Raw genomic sequence first — 7976 nt, forward strand, 5'->3', positions numbered from 1 at the left:
GACCCTTCCCCTTCCAACCCCCAACGTAATTTAAACCCATTTGTTCCCTTTCCTATGCATGTTCCTACCTATAGTAGATTTTTCTAGGAACTGGACTGTTTTTCTGGGTTTTAAATATCAGCAAGTATATGCCTTTGTAGGGAGACAGATATAAAGTTTCAATGAACCTAATGAACTCTCATGGCTGAGATTTCTAATCCCTTGTGTGGGAAATTACATTCTACTCTAAAAAAATGTCTTTTCCTTCCCCTTCCCCTTCCCCTTCCCCTTCCCCTTCCCCTTCCCCTTCCCCTTCCCCTTCCCCTTCCCCTTCCCCTTCCCCTTCCCCTTCCCTTCCCCTTTTCCTTCCCCTTCCCCTTCCCCTTTCCTTCCCCTTCCCCTTCCCCTTCCCCTTCCCCTTCCCCTTTTCCTTCCCCTTCCCCTTCCCCTTTCCCTTCCCCTTCCCCTTCCCCTTCCCCTTCCCCTTCCCCTTCCCCTTCCCCTTCCCCTTCCCCTTCCCCTTCCCCTTCCCCTTCCCTTCCCCCTTCCCCTTTTCCTTCCCCTTCCCCTTCCCCTTCCCCTTCCCCTTCCCCTTCCCCTTCCCCTTCCCCTTCCCCTTCCCCTTCCCCTTCCCCTTCCCCTTCCCCTTCCCCTTCTCCTTCTCCTTTTCCTTTCCCTTCGCTTTCCCCTTCCCCTTTCCCTTTCCCTTTCCCCTTCCCCTTCCCCTTCCCCTTCCCTTCATTTTCTCTTTCTTTTCTTTTTTTTCCTCCCCCCCTTCACTTTCCCTGTTTTATTTCTTTCAATGTTGCCAATGCAACTTTTAGTCAAACTCTTGAGAACTGGGAAAAAGACACTTGAAGTTGCCTGCTGTCATTCAGCTGCAGCCACTGTTATGACCAGTGGTAGAGACTGATGGAGCGAATAGCTAGAGAATATTGGCTGAGCTGTTGTCATAATACCAGGAAGCTTGAGGGATCAAAAACAGGCCGTTCCCTTTCTCCATAGGAGAAAGAAGCTCTTCCTATTTGTCAGTAAGCAAAGGAAGGAAGTTTGTATGTCCATCAGGGCTTTGCCAGGTGTGTTTGCAGATATCGTCTCCACAAGTTGGACTAATTAAGGTGTGTTATAGTTTTGGTGCAAGGGTGATCAGTACTTATACAAAAAACAATGGCAATAAAATATTCCCTAAAGACAACTGCTGATACTACATGATTATTCATCATAGAATAAAAGGATACAGGAGATGTATTTCAGTGTTAAAATATAAGATTATATTCTATATCGAAGGCAGCATTTCTTCTATACTGGCCATGTAAACACAAGTTTTATGATTATGAAAGAAAAAATGTTTGAACTACTGACTATTGTTATACTGTTTCTAACTCCCATGTGATGTGAATTTTGCAAAACCAAATGCAAGCAAAGGTATAGAAAAAGAGCAAAGCTAAGGTCAGATCATCAGCTATTTTTAATTTCCATTCCATACAAAGTCTTAACCAATCTGTAGGACAATGAGTGGAGACCAGAACCCCCAAATTAGAGATTAAGAATTTCAGAGACATTGTTTCTACTGAATGTTCCTCTAGTGAACTTCTAAAGAATGCCTAGTCAAATTTTAACTTTCTCTTTATTCTCAGTAACAGAGTTCAAGAAGGAGGAAAAAATACTATTCTATTATTGAATTTTGAATACTGTCTACAAAAGCACTATTAATTTGAGAGATGTTTGAAACACCTTCAAGCATTAAAAGGAACTGAAAACGAGTCTTCCTTCTCTTGAACAATCATTTATTTTTCCTCTGAACTGTACAACCTCTTCTATTAGATAGTTATATACTGCCTACATTTTGGTAACAGAAGACTTCGATGTTTCTCCAGAAAGCAAGAAGAAGGAGAAAAAAATAAAAAGAAATGGTCACCTCAGCCAAGTCAACTATGAAATCTAAAGATTTTCTTTCCTTTCAGTGCAGACACTACAGTATTTGGACTTAAAGCTTTAAAATCTCTTGTATGACATCTAATTCTGTGTCAGCTGTTCTGTATCATAAAGGATGCATCTGACCAGTTGGATTAGATGTCTTCTGGAGGTCCCTTCCAACCTCAACCATTCCGTGACATGCAAAAACCTACAGGTGATTCTACCCTCAATAAAAGAAAGTGAAATTCAGAACAGTGATAGATCTTTTTTTGCCTCTCATGTCCTGAGGAGACAAAATCTAAAAATATACAAGTTAGATGAATTTTCAGATCTGTAACATCCAAGTTCAGCTAAAATGTGATCAGATGATACAACTAACCTCTTTTTCTCTTTCTTTTCCAAAGCAGTACTGTGACTAACCCTAGGCTCAAAAAGAGCATCACTTCTAGTCCTGTCATATAAAGCAGAACAATGAGACTATACACATCCATTACCCAGCTGATCTGTTGAATGTTTAAACTAATTATTAGCAAACTTAAGAGAGAGGGGAAAAAAAAAACACATGATTCCTCTTTTCTTTGCAGGAATGAATTGGAGCAGACAGATTGAATCTATTGCCAAGGTTAAACCCTTTATTTTCAATGACACCAATTATTTTGAGCACAAATGCTTTAATTATCTCAAGCAGGCAATTAATAAGTTCAATTTCAAAATCAGGCACTGCTCTGAAACTGTCCAGCATTCCAATTCTTTTCTCCTTAAAGATCTAAACCATGAAACCTTTCGAAGTTCTTTGAGCTGCCGTTTTCACAACCAAAGGGCTTAAGAATTTTCTAATTCTCTCTTTAAACATCATTCAAATTAGTGCCAAAAGAAATATGTTTGCAAGAGGAAAAGCTGAGTGCTTTGGTTCAAAACAGAACACTGGTATAAAGGTAAACTAGCATGTTTGGCATATCTTCCCATCTATATCATGTAAGCATGACTTCTAGTGACATGTTTTCTGCCCTTGACGTATGAATATCCAATGACTAACCTAACAAAAGCAAACCATGTATAATACCTGTTACATTCCAAGTAACATGCTTCTACAATACTTGCTAAAACATTTATGTTATAAGTGTTATTTTTTTTTAATAAATATGAAAGTAGATGGTTGGCTAAATGAATGTTTCCTCTGAATGAAACTTGCTTGTTATTTTACCGAACTGTCTGTAGTCAGTTTTGGGGTTGATGAACAGAACACAGAATAACTTTATTTCAAGCAGCAGCAGAGTAAATTGGGGGAAAAAATGAGTCTCTGTCTATGAAGATGAACAAGGTTTTGTGTAACAGCATAAGCTGAAAAAAGTGAAAATATCCTGTGATATATCTACCTAATTAGGTAAAGTAGGACATGCAAATAGAAAATATTTCCTAATATGTAATGTGATCTGTTGAAGTCCCATGACAGGATGTGAGGTTGCTTTTATATATTAACTAGTAGAAAGTTTCAGATGCCATAAAACTATACAGGGTTTTTGAAGTTCAGCCTCTATAACTACCTTGATCACAGAATCACAGAATTAACCGGGTTGGAAAAGACCTTCAAGATCATCTAGTCCAACCTATCACCCAACACCATCAAATCAACCAAACCATGGCACTAAGTGCCTCATCCAGTCTTATTTTAAACACTTCCAGGAATGGTGACTCCACCCTTCCACTGATACCCTGAGGCAGAGGACTCCACAGTTTCACTTTGTCTGAGTAAAGACTAAATTCTCTTTATTGGTTTTAATTTACTGACATTAAGTTGAAATACCCAATAGTTTCAACCAGTGTTAAACTGGAATTTGAATCTTGCTGCAAGGCCCCAAGGCAATACGAGTAACTAATTATTATACAGGAACCAGAGATGGTATCAACACTTTGGAGAGCATACATCTGTGTCTCTTGTGGTAGCTTCAGGCTTTGCCTGGAAAATTTTCCACAGATCTTGAACAGAAAGTAGTAGAATGTAAATAAATCACTATTGGGTGTAAAAAAGGAAAATAACAATAAGTTCTAAACAATCCCATTGGATAGATAACAAACTAGCAAGCTAGTAATGAAAACTTTCTCTTTTCACCTTCCTCGCTCTGAGAGACACTTGCTTCTGGCTGGCTTTGCTGAGCTAGGCTGAATATCATAACAAAACAATTCTCTGCTCCTTATCTTGTCCCTTTGTGTCCAGGAGGGTGAGGAGGGGGGCAGGGAAGGGAAAGCTACTAGCTCCCCTGGTCTTTTTTTGGCCAGGGAGTTTCTTGTGTTGTTTATAAATTGTAAATACCTGTAAATATTGTAAATACTGTATATTTTGTACATATTCATTGCACTTCATTGTAGATTGTAGATTTGCTTGTAAATACAGCTTCATTTGCTTCCAACAGGGCTGGTCTGGCAATTTAATGTTGGGGGGAATTTTCAACCCACCACACCTCTGAAGTAATCTGTTAAAGCAAGGAGGAAAGCAAGAAGCTGATATTTACTGGGTTCTGCTGGGAAATTGATATAGTTTATGATAAAATTTATAAGCCAGAAATATGATAAAATATGAATATGATTTATTAGATATCAAAATTATTTTTCAGAGCTAATTTGATCCAGGTTCGTTTGCCCAGTCGATGATAGGTTGATTACACATGATAGGACGTTAATGAACAATGGAATAACAGTCTAGAAAATCAGAAACTTAGAATACAGAGGAACAAACTGGAAGCTCTTATAACATGAAATAAAACAGCTATACCACCTCAGGAGGCAGGACAGACCCCCTCGGCCTTGTTGTGGAGTTAAGCCACAGATAAACAGTCTGTAAACTTTAGAAATAACCAAGTAAATTAGCTTTAGTTATTCATGAACTGCTGAGCTTCTAGTCACCAAAACCTTTGCCGAATGAAGAGATACATGGAGCTGCAATTTGTAATGCAAAAGGCAGGGAAAATCCAAAACAAATCCCAAAATTGCAAGAAGTGAGGGAAAGAAAGAAAGAGAGAGAGAGCACTCTGCTGTGGTATGGCCCGAGACCCAACATGATGCTACTAGGACAATAGCAGGTAATCGCTCTGAAGACAAGCACAAAGTGGGTGCTTGTCACCACCTAGAATCCCTCTAACAAACAGGGTGTGGGCTCTTGAATCATCCCCTATAAATTCCCCTTTTGAAAACTGAACGGCCCAATGGCAGATTACCTTTTCAAATATAGCAAATCAGTTCAAAGTGCTGTATGGCAGGCAAACTGCACATGCCTTCTCGACTAGCCTCTGACAGGTGCAGCTGTCTATGTGAAACGTGAGGCATGGAGTCCAGCTTCCATCCCCCCAGGCAGCCTCAACGATGCCTGCCTATTGGCTTCTCAACCTCAAACCTGGACCGTAAAACAGGGAGGGAGGAGAAAGGGCAGTGGCCAAACAGGTTTAGATGGTTCATTAATTCCTCTTCCAGGACAGAAATCTAAGTGCATTTGACCGTGTGTGTGTGGTGTGTGTGTAGATATATAGATAGATATATATATATATATATATATATATATATATAAGATACACATTTATATATATAAAGTGCCTATCACCATAAATATTCTTTGGAAACCACTCTGTAACAGCACTGTTGCTAACCTGTTAGCCTGCGGTAACTCACTACAGATTCACTGGACCTGTTACTCTTCAACCAACTCATTGTTTTGTTACTGCCTTTTTTCCAGTCAGAAAAATTTACAGTAAGTTTGGAACCAATATCTATGTACTGGAGAGCTGATAAGAGTGCAATCAGGAATGCAAATTGCATGCAGCAGAACAAGAGGCACATAGATGAAGAAATAATGGAAAGATAACCAGTTTAACTGAGATTGAAATTTGGTTATTCTGTAGCCCGTGATGGTGAAGCTATATCTACAGTTTGTGTACTGTTTTTTCCTCCTGCTCTGGGAAGAAAATTCACATATAGCACAATTTTCTAAGAATATTACAGGCATACAAGCTGGCTCAAAAAAAAAAAAAAAAAAAGGACAAACCAATCTAGTCTAACTTCATATTCTTCTGTCCAAAAATTGGAGAGGAATTTATTTAATGTCAGCATTCTCCTTTTTAACTTTGTTCGTTGTGAAACAAGCTGGAAAGCTATCTAAAGGAACAGTATCCCACAACAGGTCTGTATTATTTCTTCAGAAAAAAACAATAATGTGTGTTTATAACTACACTCTTTTATCTTTTTTTTTTTCTTGCTTTTACTTTCACTTCCTGTTAACTTTTTTTTCCCCCATTTACCTTTACTTCCCTTTCCTGCCTTTTCTTTTTTTCCTTTCCCCTTTCCTCTTTCGCTTTTAGTTTGTCCTTCACCTTCATGTTCGCCTTCTCTTTGGTCATTTTTTGTTTGTTTGTTTGCTCATTACTTTTTACTTTTAACTTTTTTAATTCTATGCTAACATGGTATGGCTATTTTTTTGAAACATGGAGGCTGATGCTAATATAGATGGTTTACAATTGAATGAAGTAGTGCATCCTGAATTTAAACTCACCCACCTCCCTGGGAATGTTCAAGTCCAGGCTGGATGAGGCCTTGAGCAGCTGAGTCTGATTGAGAAGCATCCCTGCTCATGGCAGGGAGGCTGGAGTAGATGATCTCTGAGATCCCTTACAATCTAAGCCACTCTATGACAGTTTCCAAATTATTTTCGGTGTATTGTTTTTCTTGCATCAGATTTTTATAAAATGTTGCATGAAAAGCAATGCATTTTAACTGGACTACAGGCTTTTATAAATCAGTAAAGCTACAGGAATGGACTAAAGACAGTCATTCAATATGGTCAAGATATGAGAAACTAAAAACCAAGAAATCCTGAAGTACTCAAGAGATGTGAGAATGGTCAAAGGAGAACTGATATGAATGGCAGTGATGGAACCTTCACTTCGAAAGACATAGTGAGGAGCCTATTGTGATAAAAAAGGATAAAGGAGTGGGATTTTGATGTCTTAAAATATCAGGGGACATGATCCATTGGATAGATGAAGTCCAACATGAGATTATGGCTGGTTTCTTTTGCAGAGGCAACACCTTTAAATCATAAATCTCTTCTACATGGTAGATGGGTTTAAGATACAGTGTCAAATGCCATGGTAGCTTTCTGAAGGAAAGAGCTTTTGTCATTGTGTTCCAGTTGCAGATGGGATGACTTTCATCAGTTGACCAATTTGGATTCCCACTCACTGTCCTCAACCAATTTTGCTCTTAAAGTCTGTATACATACTTTAGGATGAAGAAAGCATCACAAAAAAATAAGATCATTACAGAATCCCAGAAAATGTGGCTGTAACAAATCTTGAAGATTCACCTGATCTATTAATCTGTTCTCATGCAGGATCTATTATACAACTCCTAACAGATTTGTAGCCTGGTCTTTAACATTTTTTAACCTTCCTGGGCAACATAAGCTACTATGCCTGTATCATCACCATTTCATTAGAATGCTCTTCCTAATACATATCATGATCATCTAAATCTCCTCTGAAATGTGAGATGATTACTTGTTGCATTGCTCATTGGCTTGTATTGCTCATTTGAACCACGTTCAGAATGGTGCTTTGTCTTTCTGTTCTACAGAAGCCTTTTACAGAACTGCTCCCTGTGGAGCCTAGCAGACAGAAGTTTCAGTTCACTACAGTGGACAGCAACAATTTCTCATCCAGTGAAATTTTCTAGCCATTTCATAGTTATACTACAGAAATTTCAATCAGACTATATTGCTTACATTGTGTGTGGGAATATTACAAGAAGCATGAAGAGTTACAAATATCTGATCTACACTGGTAAGGTTCATAGTGAATCTTCTTTTTCATTTATTCTGGTGAAGATCTTCTTGAAGGGAAAGAGATTTTGTTCCATTTGGAAAATGCTAATACCTATCTCTTCTGTTCCTAATATGGACTAAGATCTTTAGGAGTGGTTTCTAAACTTTATTTTCTCTAATTTTGCAGGGTGCTTGTAGGATCATTATCTTTGGTATAAGTAAAACTATTCTGAGAGATGGTATGTGTAATGAAAACACATACTTCTTCCTTGTT

Source organism: Indicator indicator, chromosome 1 (genome assembly GCF_027791375.1).
Source record: "Indicator indicator isolate 239-I01 chromosome 1, UM_Iind_1.1, whole genome shotgun sequence".
NCBI lineage: Eukaryota > Metazoa > Chordata > Aves > Piciformes > Indicatoridae > Indicator > Indicator indicator.